Genomic DNA, 12,812 nt, shown 5'->3' with positions numbered 1-12,812 from the left:
TTACTATGGAATCTAAAAGAAATGATCAACTAAGTGGGGATGTGTTGGTTAGAAATGGCATACCGAGGAGAATGGATGGAGGCTTTCAACAAAAGATAAAACATTTTTGCATGCCACACCACATATCCATTGAGAAGTGGCTTGCTAGATAGGAGTTACTCAAACTAAATGAGAGGCTAAAAGGTTCAAGTTTTGATGTAGCAATGACCTTTTCAACACCTTGAGGGCCTTGAAGAATTATTGCGGATTGTGCCTATGAGGTGACTCCATGGAGCACCGATAAAAACACAACATGAAGGTGAGGTAGTCACGAGAAGGAGTGGGACTTTTAAAGGGGATGTAGCCCAAAGGTAAGTGTGCTCTTTCGTTTTCATATTCTTGGCCATTAAAGGTAATCTCACTAAGATTGAGTCTTGAACCATAGTATAAGTTTAATAGTATGGTTGGTCACATGGGTGACATTTTCACAAGAGTACATTGATGAATTATGCTGGATAATGTATTATGGCATTATAGCAAATTTTGAGTAGAAATGTTGATAGTGAGCCATGAATCCATACAATGTAGTTATGGAGATAAAATATTGAGATAAAATTTTGAGTAGAAATGTTGATAGTGAGCCATGAATCCATACAATGTAGTTATGGAGATAAAATATTGTAGCACCTCTGTAATTTGAATGGAGTCTTGGTAGCTTTTCTATGACCATATTGGATATGTAATGGTTCGGAGTTGTGTTGGAAGGAGCAAGGTCCACCTTCAATGAGGGTCATCTAGATTATTTGAGATAGATTCAAAGAAGAAGTGAAATAACCTTCGAGACACATTTTTAAATGGAAACACCATGAGAAAGTAGAGTCATTTTTCTATCTCATTGAAGGCCATGATGATGATCTTGATTGTCCCATGTAATTGATCTTTTCCTATAGTCCACAACAACCTCTTTGGTGGAATGTTGTCCTTGTGGTGGTGCCTCAAAGAGCTTGAGTATATGAAGGGGGAAGTGATGTCCCAAGCAGAGAGAAGGAAGGCTTACAAGAAAGGGAGGGTAGGAGGGCAAACAAGAAGTAGAGGAGGAGGCTTGCAACAAGTGGATAAGGTGTGTTGCCAGGTGGCACCTACGCAAAGGGATGAGCGCCTTAAATGGTTCTCCTTTGTGTGTACGTTGGCATGATGAGCACCTTAAATGGTTCTCCGTCAATGCGGGACATGTTCCTAAGAATTGTCTTAGGCGGAAGGTCGATGGGGATGCCTATCCTTTCGGGGCATCGATGCAAGTGTGAACGTGGGTGGTACCATTTTATCCACATGATTATTAACCTCTTCGTGAACTAATTATAGTATGGAATTCCAAATTAATTGATTTATGAGGCTAGCTACAATTATTCAGTTGGTTATTATTCTAACATGATTTTTTGAATTTTTGGCAGCTGATGTGTAGAGCAAGGGGAATTGGAAAGGCGCGCCATGCGCAAGCATTCTAAAGATTATTTCCTCAAGAATTTATTAGGCAATTATTGGATTATTATATTCGATGCACCGCTATTTTTTATAAAGCATGCGTATAACCTCTATGTAAATATTTATTAGTAAAATAGATTTTTATAAGATATGTTCAAATAAAATATTAATGGTTCTAGAGAGTTGTGGGATGCACAACTGCTAGCATCCATTAATTCAGATTACTCTATCTCTTTTTCAGTTTACTCAAACTCTTTATGCAAAGAGTGATTGTAAAGGGCCTAAATCTTGGGCAAAGAAAATTTCATAATATTATTATAAATATGGAATGAAGGGAGCTGCCCACTTCATGTCGGCGGGGGAAGATTGAACCCAATCTTGAGTCGTTCATCTTACTTTACCTTTTCTTTTAGTCCATTTTCAATTTCACATGAGTCGTATGCAATTTTATGAGTAAAAGAGAGAAAGAGGGAGCTTCTTCCATTCGCTACGCGCAAACACGTATTTGTTGTTCGCAACAGTGGTATCAGAGCCTAGCCTACCTCTTGGGCTTCCAATCCCCTACCCTCTGGCGCGAGGGGGAGGCCTCTGTTGCAAATGGGCTCTATGGTCCATCTCATCGTGAACTGACTACACGACTGGATTCCTAGGCCTTCAAAACCCCAAACCCCTCTCTCACAATCAAGAAATTCTGTGATTTTTCCAAACATTGAAGAATACCCACTCCCACATCATGGCACCATATTTCATGAAGAGTTGGAGCTTACAGGTGACGAGTAAGCTTAATTAAAGCTTAGTTAAAAGCCTAGCTAAATCTTACGCAAGAGCTTAAGCTCTTTTTTGATTTCGTGGGGGGAGGGGGCCATTTTTTGACGCCACGGCAGCATCACGATACATTCTTGTCCAAAAATGTCAAGTTTTTTTTAAACTTGATCAACTTATAAAGAAAGTTACATTACTAACTTACTTGATCAACTTCAACCTCTCTTACTCCGAGTCATACATAGACCCTGCAAATCTTCACAAGTCACAGCCGACTATCTCTTCCATAGAGGCAGTTCTCGCGTAGCTCTTTCCAGCTTCATAAATTTCACAAAATTTTCATAAAAAATTCCAGCCTTTCTTGCCTACTTCCACCCATAATTTATTGTCCAAAGACCATTTAAAATTTTGGTCTTACATGCCAAAATTCTTCAATGACAAAGCAAGGCGTTTTTCATTTGCAAGGCATCCTAAATCTCTGGATTTCTCCATCAAGCAATCATGGCCAATTTCGACTCTACTTCGTGAGCCAACCTTGGAGCATCGTATGGATTTAATATCCATGCAACTTGAAGAAGAGCGTCAACATCGCGTACAATTGGAGCAAGAACTGAAGTTCCTCAAGCATCCTACCACTGAAATTTCTACCAATGACGACAACTTAGTCCGCACCATCAACGCTACTTTGGATGTGCACGCTAGTTGAAAGGAGTCCAAGATAAGCAAGTGTACATTCAAATTTAATTCTTTTGATGGTCTTAAAGATGGTCGCAAAATTCTATCATGGCTAAGTCAGTTCGAAGCTTATTTTGACAATGAGAAATACTCGGAAAGTGATAAAATTAAATGTGCATCTCATTATTTTATTGAGAAAGATGCATTATGGTGGGATGTCACACGTAAGAGCATTGATTGTCCTCTCACATGGAATGACTTTCACAAGAAGGTTCTTGCAAATTTTCTCCCTGCACAATTTGAGCTTCGCATGCAACAACAATGGGATCTATTCATGCAACGGGAACGTGAGTCTATCCCTCAATACAGAGAAAGATTTTGGAGCACTCTCTTGCAGCTCCAAATGGTGGAGCCAGTGGCCGAATCTACCTTCAAGAGAAAGTATATGTTCAGCTTAATTCCTTCCATCCAAGCCGAAGTCAACATGTTCAAGCCCAATAACCTGGACGAAGCCATATCCCTAGCTCACAATGCTGAAAAGAAGCAGTCTAAAGGCTGAAGGCAAATTTGGGCATCCAACAGTAACAACATGGGTAATAAATTTCGTTTTAATTCTTTCCGTAACTTCAATTCTCAATATGGAAAGAATTGTTTTAACCGACGGCCATGGATGCGAAATGTTCTTAATAATCATGGTCAATCAGTTTCCAATTCTAAACCTCCCAATCTACCTTCAAATTTGCTTAAATCTAGTGAACCTAAAAATGTTAACTCTAGTGTCTCCAATGCCATTTTCAAAAATGTAATTTGTTATAATTGTAAGCGTCCTGGTCATATTGCGAGTGGTTGTCCCATGGGCAACACCCGTGATTGGAAGAAACCCATGGTGCATCTAAATTTTCTTGGAGTTGAAGAATCCAATGAAGACCTTGAAGCAATGCCCCACTTCGATGAGGCTACACTTATCGGCGAAAATTCTAACGAACCTGAAGACCTTGCTAGTAAAATTTCTTTGCATGCCTTATTAAAGATGTGATGTAAAATCAATAATAATGATATGACTGTTTTGCATGACGATGGTAGTATTCATGATTTTGTTTCAGAAAAAGTAGCTAGAAACTTACAACTTAAAACTATTCCATCTGCCTATAAAATTAAGGCTACATTTCTAGAGCAATGATATAATGGTACTAAAGAAGTTCATAATTTAGAAATTTGTATTGGATCTTATAAGGAAAAGTGAAAATTTTTAGTAGCACCTTTGCAATCTGCTCACGTAATTCTAGGAATGCCATGGCATCACCAATTCAACCCCAATATAGATTACAACACACACTCAATGCACATTGAGCACAAAGGTAAACAAATTTTACTCGAAGGGTTAACAAAAATTGAATTATTTCCAATTATTAGTCATACACAGGTGAAGCGAGCTTTGCGTAAACAATTAAAAGCTTTCTTAGTATGGATTAATGAAGTTGATGTTACAACAATTGAACTAACTCCAAAGCAACATAATTTTATTGCTAAATTTTTTGATTGTTTTTCAAATGATTTACCTTTACAACTTCCTCCATCACGACCTGAAGACCACCAAATTGATTTACTTCCTGGTAGTCAACCACCTTGCAAAGCTCCCTATCGCCATAACCAATTAGAACAAAAAAAGATTCAAAAGAAAATTGAAGAACTTCTAAGTTGAAAATTAATTCGTCCAAGTAGTTCACCTTTTGGAGCTCCTGTATTATTAGTTAAAAAGAAAAATCAAACTTACCGCACGTGTATAGATTATAGAGCACTTAATAAAATAATGGTTAAAAATAGGTATCCAATACCTAGAATAGACGACCTTCTAAATAAATTACAAGGAGCAACAATGTTTAGTAAAATTGATTTAAAATCAAGATATCACCAAGTTCATATGTCTACTTCTGACATTTTAAAGACAACTTTTCGTACACAATTTGGACATTATGAATTCTTGGTAATGCCCTTTGGACTTACCAATGCACTAGCTACATTTAGTAGAATGATGAATAGAATATTTTTACATTTCCAACATTGTGTAATAGTCTTTTTTGATGACATTCTTGTTTTCAGTAAAACTAAAAAAGAACACAAAGAATATTTATCTTTAGTGCTTTGTTTATTAAAACAAAACCATCTATATGCTAACCCTGACAAAAGTTCTTTCTTTCAATTTGAAATAGAATATTTAGGTCATATCGTGTTTGTCAAAGGCATACATGTAGATCCACGTAAAATTGAAGCAATTAAGTCTTGGCCAACACCTAAAAATGTCCATGAAGTTTGTTCATTTCTAGGACTAGCTAGCTTCTATCGAAAATTTGTTAGAAATTTTTCATTGCTTGCTTTACCGTTAACTCTTTTGTTAAAGAAAGGTCTTATTTGTCGTTGGGGTGACAACCAACAACAACGATCGTTTGAAATACTTAAGCATGCACTCACACATGCACTAGTTTTACAGTTACCTGATTTCAATAGACCATTCTTTCTTGTGGTTATACAAGTGGTTCTGGCATCGGTGCAGTATTAATGCAAGATAATCACCCTATAGCATACTCTAGTTGTAAAGTGAAACCGTCTGAAGTTAAATATAGTACATATGACAAATAATTACTAGCCGTAGTTCATGCATTGTGTATATGGAAGCATTATTTAATGGGTTCAGAGTTTATGATTAAAACCGATCAATAGAGTATTAAACATTTATTGTCACAACCACAAATATCTGATAGACACATAAAATGGGCATCATTTATTCAATCCTTTCATCCACTCATTCAATATCAACCAGGTAAGGAAAATGTAGTAGCCGATGCACTTAGTCGTAGGCCATCATTAAATAACATTTTTGTCATTTCTACTTCTTCATTAGACAGAATGAAAAATACTTATCTTCAAGATCCCGATTTTCATGATGTTTGGGTAAATTTATCTAACAATCAATGATTTTTTTGTTTCCGATGGTTTTCTATTTTATGAAAAACGGCTATGTATTACTAAACCTTTTCGTTATTTCATTATGCAAGAAGTACACGAGCCTCCTTATATGGGACATCGTGGTATTATCTCCAAACTTAAAAATTTATATGAGGATTTTTTCTGGCCAAATATGCAACATGATGTTTCTTATTTTTGTTTCTGACTATATTGTATGTCAACGCATAAAAAGACATCATGGTAAATCATATGGTTTATTACTTCCATTACCTATCCCTAATTCACCTTGGGAGTAGATTTCTATGGACTTCATTACAGGTTTACCACAAACTTCTTCACAGAATGGTATGATATGGACCATAGTTGATAGATTTAGTAAACAGACTTACTTCATTTCTTGTATCGGAGACCTTAAGTGCTACACAAGCCGCTAACTTATTTCTCAAGCATATTTTTGTGCACCATGGATTGCCGAAAATTATTGTGTTCGACCAAGATCCTTGATTCTGTAATAAATTTTGGATTACATTGTTTACGAACTTAGGAACTAAGATTGATTTTAGTTCTGCATTTCATCTAGAGACTAATGGAGAAATAGGTGCCACAAATAGCACAATTTTGGATTTAATCCGTGCTTACACAATTTCTTCTCCTGCCACATGGGATAATCATTTGCACCTTCTACAGTTTGCTTATAATAATGCCACTCACACTGCTACACAAAAGGCACCTTTTGAAATTGTTTATGGTCACAAATTGCCAACTCCCACATTTTGTCTAACTCAGAAAATACCTTCTATTGACGATTGGATTCAAAATCATTCAAGTCTTTATGAGCAAGTTAAACAAATACTAGCAAAGGCCCAACAATCATATGTGAAACAAGCAAATAAAAAGAGGCAAGCTATGATCTATAAGGAAGGAGGTTATGCTTGGTTACTATTGAAAAATGTAGACTCCATTAGTGTAGAAAAGAACCCGAATGTTAAATTAGCTTCTCGTTTATATGGACCTTTTAAAATTCTCCATTGTATTAATCCTAATGCTTACAAATTAGAGTTACCTCATCATTGGAAAATCCACAACACTTTTCACATTAGTCTTTTACGTCCCTTCAAAGGCTCTCTTTCTATTCACCCTCTTTATGAATCACCACCCTTGATTGCAAATGACCATGAAATCCTAATCCCTGAAACAATTCTTGATGTTGACTATATGACCACTAGAACTGGAAATACTTATACTTGTTATCTTGTTAAATTCCACAATCACCTTGTTGAGGAAGCTCAATGGATGCATGCTCGTGATTTGCGACCTTTCCAATTTATTGTCTCCACATCTAGCCAATAGCAATTGAGGACAATTGCTATCCCACCCTGCGGGTATGTTGCCAGGTGGCACCTATGCAAAGGGATGAGCGCTTTAAATGGTTCTCTTTTGTGTGTACATTGGTAGGATGAGCACCTTAAATGGTTCTCCGTCAATGCGGGGTACGTTCCTAAGAATTATCTTACGCGGAAGGTCGATGGGGATGCCTATCATTTTGGGGCGTTGATGCAAGTGTGAATGTGGGTGGTACCATCTTATCCACATGAGTATTAATTTCTTCATGAAATAATTATTGTATGGAATTACAAATTAAGTGATTTATGAGGCTAGCTGCAATTATTCAGTTGGTTATTATTCTAACATGATTTTTTAAATTTTTGGCAGCTTTGTGTAGAGCAAGGAGAACTAGAAAGGCATGCCATGCGCAAGAATTCTAAAGATTATTTTATCAAGAATTTATTAGGAAATTATTGGATTATTGTATTAGACGCACCGCTATTTCTTATAAAGCATGCGCATAGCCTCTATGTAAATATTTATTAGCAAAATAGATTTTTAGAAGATATGTTCAAATAAAATATTAATGGTTCTAGAGAGTTGTGGGATGCACAACTGCTAGCATCCATTAATTTAGATTGCTCTATCTCTTTTTCAGTTTACTCAAACTCTTTATGCAAAGAGTGATTGTAAAGGGCCTAAATCTTGGGTAAAGAAGATTTCATAATATTATTATAAATACAGCATGAAGGGAGCTGCCCACTTCATGTCAGGGGGAGATTGAACCCAATCTTGAGTCGTTCATCTTACTTTACCTTTTCTTTTAGTCTATTTTCAATTTCTCATGAGTCGTATGCAATTTTATGAGTAAAAGAGAGAAAGAGGGAGCTTCTTCCATTCACTACGTGCAAACCATGCATCCGTTGTTTGCAGCAAGGTGGGATCAAGATGATTGGCAGAACAAGTGGAGGAGAAGGGCTTGGAAGAGCTCTTCAAGAATGAATCTGATTCCTCCTTGTGTAAAAATCTTTGCATAGACCTTTTGATGATGTATGCCAAGCTGCCTAGAAGAAGTTATGGAGCCTTATATGAGTTTCTATATTAGATGAGATCATCTTTCAAGTTGTTTCTCATCATTATACTTTGTTACATGGTTTTGTTAGATATGCTCAATGCTCCACCCTCATAAGGTGCCACCAATGATCCATGGTGCTCAAAGTTGTAAGGCCCCCATTATGAGGAGAAGCCAAATGTGAGCCTGGACATTGGTTGAGTGTCCCGACTTGTATATCAGATGAGGTCTATGTGATCGGATGGCAAAAAGGTGACCATTGTGGGTCTAATCTTTGGGTTGGATTGAGTAGTTAAGCTGGTAATAAGTCGAGGCACATTGCATCGAGTTGTGGGGTAAGGGAGGACGATAAAGGGAATATATTTCCTAGAATATTCATCGTTCGACTAGTGGAGGCTCATATGGTAGGTTGGTCATACCGACCTAACTGCTTTCATGGGCTATAAAAGCTAAACCCCTTCACAGCCATCGATCATCTATCTTTCACCCAGTTAGAGTTGTTCCAACTAGCCTTAAGCTCTTCACCTACCTTCTGTCTAGATCGCCATCTAAGCTTCACTATGGAAGCACACGGGTGGATAGAGCCATGCCTTTCACATTCTTGGTATACACATTAAGCGCGACAGGCATCAGGGACTACTGTACCTCTCACAAAGGGAGTACATTCATAAAGTCCTTGAGCATTTTCGCATGCAGGACGTAAAGCCTATTGGCTGTCTATTATCTTCTTATGTGAAGGTGTCACAGGCTGATTGTCCATAGATAGATGAGCAGAGGGTCGAGATAGCCAAGATCCCTTATGCATCAGTCGTGGGCAGTCTGATGTAACTAGATATTGCCTTTGTAGTTAGTGTTGTGGCACGCTATATGGCTACACCTGGCAAAAAGCATTGGGATGCCGTAAAGGGTATCACGAGATACTTGAAGGGCACAACAAATACGTGTATTTGCTATGGCAGCCAAGATACAAGAGTTGTAGGCTACACAAACTCCGATTATGTAGGACATGCAGATAGTAGGAAGTCCACTTCCGGCCATGCCTTTACCTATGTTGGAGGTGCTGTTTCTTGGATGTTTGGGGTTTAGAAATGTACAACATTCTCTACCACTGAGGCCAAGTATGTTATAGCCATTGAGGCTTGCAAGGAGGCCATATGGTTGGGCCGTTTGGTTCATGACCTTGGGATTGATACTATCCCTATGTTGAATTCAAATTCTATGAGTGCTATTCGACTAGCCAAGCATTTGGTCTTCCATGCGAAGACAAAACACATTGAGGTGAGGTATCACTTCATACATGGGGTTGTGGAGGACAAGTCTGTTGACCTTGTCAAGATCTCCACTGACGAAAATCCTGCAGATCTGCTCACGAAAAGCCTCACTACTGATTGCTTTGCCTTCCTTAGGAGATTGATGGGCATTGGATGAGATGACATTTTTCCTCATCTTGTTGTACATGTGTACATTGTACTATCTTTTCTTTTCCTTTTCCCTCCTCACTGGGGAAGATCCGCCTTTAAGTGGGAGGTTTGGGGGTAAAGGCACATTTTCCTAGCCGCCCGTGTATTACTACATTGATAGTACCCGCCACTGCACACTACAGGTGGCGGGTGCCCCTCACCATCACTTTATTGTTTATTATTTTTGTGACAGTTTGAATAAAGGAAGGCCTGGTTATGCATTGTGACTGTTGGAGTTCCCATTTGCATCTCTCTCTCTCTTCTTGCTCTTGCTCTCTACCATAGCTCACTTCCAAGCAAGCCTTGATCCTTCTCACCTTTCACAAGATGACCACCCTACGCTTGGTTTTGGCCTTAGTCACGCAGCTTGAATTGGACATGTATTAGATGGATCTCAAGACTGCATTCTTGCATGGGGATTTGCGTGTTGAGATCTACATGGAGCAGCCTAAGGGCTTTGTAGAACGTGGGAGGGAGCACCTAGTGTGCAAATTGAAGAAAAGTCTTTATGGCTTGAAGCAAGCACCTAGGGAGTGGTATCATAAGTTTGATTCCTTTATGCAGTCATAGGGCTATAGCAGGAGTGCTATGGATCCATGTATTCACATGAAGAAGGACCGTGATGGCTCATTGCTTATTTTGGTACTTTATGTGGATGATATGCTGATAGCAGGGACAACTCATGATGAGCTGGATGCTCCTAAATCTCAGCTGAAGAAGAGCTTTGAGATGAAGGATTTGGGACATGCCTCTCACATTCTTGGTATGTGCATTAAGTGCGACAGGTATCAAGGACTACTATCCCTCTCACAGAGGGAGTACATTCATAAAGTCCTTGAGTGTTTCCACATGGAGAACATGAAGCCTATTGGCTGTCCATTACCTTCTTATGTGAAGGTTTCACAAGCTGATTGTCTACATATAGATGAGTAGAGGGCCGAGATGGCCAAGATCCCTTATGCATTAGCCATGGGGCTAAGCAGAGACACCTTTATCCCCAACACCTCAAGTTGCTACTAGCTTAACTACTCCTTCTAACCCAAAGATTGGACCCACAATGGTCACCTTTTTGCTATCCAATCACATAGACCTCATCTAACATACAAGTCAGGACTCGGGCTCACATATGGCTTCTCCTCATAATGGGGGCCTTACAACTTTGAGCACCATGGATCATTGGTGGCACCTTATGAGGGTGGGGCATTGAGCATATCTAACAATTGTTTTGTGTATCAAGTAGGGTAAAGGAAACTACACCTTTGAGAATCTTTGATCTCTAGCACACAAAATTGGCTAGGGGTCTTCTAGCTAGGTTTATTCAACAAGAAAAAAGCTTCTTGAACAAGAACCAAGTGGCCATGTACTTTGTGTAAGAATGCTATCTACACTACATTTCTAGAGAGCATGTGGACTAGAATAAAAAGCTAGCAACGCAAGCATTGGCGAGGGGTGAATAGCTAACAAGGTTGAAGTAAAAAGAGGGCAAGCTACACAACCACCAAAAAGGAGACCCATTATGTTGATGCCTGAAAAACATAAGCACATCATGGAGATAGTGACACAATGAGAAATACTAGCATTGCAAAAAGGACAAAGTGTGGATAAATTATTGGCATGCAATACTACACTCTTGAATGCATTCACAACTCACCAAGAGGATAGGATGGAGAGCTTAGAGGAAAGAATGCAAATATATTCTCATCACCAAGTCTATCATTGCACACACACTCTCACACTCCCTCTCCTTCACTTTCACACATAGACAATATAATAGAAAGATAGAGAACAAAGTTACCACACACACGAATGTCTAGTTCTATTATTTTTTATCTCTTTTATACATGATTTTTAGGGTTTTCCCATTTCCCTTGGGCATCCAGCACTCTTTGTGGCTACATGATAGATCGTTGCTCGTTTTGCATGCACCTAGACCTTAGCTTTAATCAGTAGGAAGATTAATGTACCTCACAATTTTAGGATGTTGCCTAATTTGATAGAATTTGCATGGGAGGGAGCCCATCTCTCAATAAAATAAACAAGTGATTACTATAAGAATCTCTTTTCAAAAATTATAGGCCTCTTATTTTAAAGATTTATGGAGCATTTTGCATTTGTAGTTAATATTATGTTCCCCTCTTAGATGAGTACTAGTCCCATGGAAGTCACTCCAAGGATTCCTTGTTGTTGTAGGAGGTAAGGAATGCTGGGGCGGTCAATGAGGAAGTCTTAGTAGAGAAGGGAGAGTGGTTAATGCTGAATATGTAGGTAATGGGAGATGAGCTTTCAAGGTTGAAGGTAACTCACACTCTAATAGGGCTACAATGAAGAGTGGTGGTTATATAACCAATGATGGATAATGGGCCTTCAATATTGATGGGTCAATAGGGAGTCTAGTGTACATGTTATCTCACTCATGCTCTTCGTAAGGTTTTTTTAAAAAAAATTTTGTGTTGTGAGTGGTGCATGTTGTCATGTGGATAAAAGCCCAATGATTGAAATTTTTAAGGAAAACCATTAATCATAGTATTCAAGAGGTATGCCTATGAGATGGACTTGCCTATGTATATATTAAATGCATACATGCAATAAATGTCTATCACAAAAGGAATGTCAAGTGCCTTTAAGGGATATTAATGTGGACTTTTATATGACCCTTGACAAAATTTGAAGTAAGAAAAGTGTAAAGAGTGTGCAAGGACCAACCTTTTTTTGGGGTGCAAATTGTAGTGAAAGAGGGTGCTTTTAGGATAGGAAAAATTTTAAACTACATCAAGGGGAAAAAGTATACTATTTTGGTGCATGATCAAAAGAGTGAATGCTAGATAAAGTAAGGGAGGAACCAGGAGAAGCAACCTCTATGTAGTTGTGGACTAATGCATGATGTTTTCCCCATTATGGATTTTTTTGAAAAATGTATTATACATGCCACTACTATCCATAGAGGGAATTCACTATTCTATGTGTGAATATTACTCTTAGCTATCCCAAATCAAGGGTTTTTTGTGAACTATTTTGATGTATGTTTCTGTATGGTTGTTATGGGATGCAAGATTGATGTTTGAATCTAAAAGAAGAGTATTTTTCTGACCTAA

The sequence above is a fragment of the Lygodium microphyllum genome, chromosome 15 (assembly GCF_053477565.2).
Source record: "Lygodium microphyllum isolate KBCC chromosome 15, Lygodium_microphyllum_v1.1.10, whole genome shotgun sequence".
NCBI classification, from domain to species: Eukaryota; Viridiplantae; Streptophyta; class Polypodiopsida; order Schizaeales; family Lygodiaceae; genus Lygodium; species Lygodium microphyllum.
The sequence above is the reverse complement of the archived record's forward strand: the minus strand, read 5'-3'. Positions refer to the sequence as shown.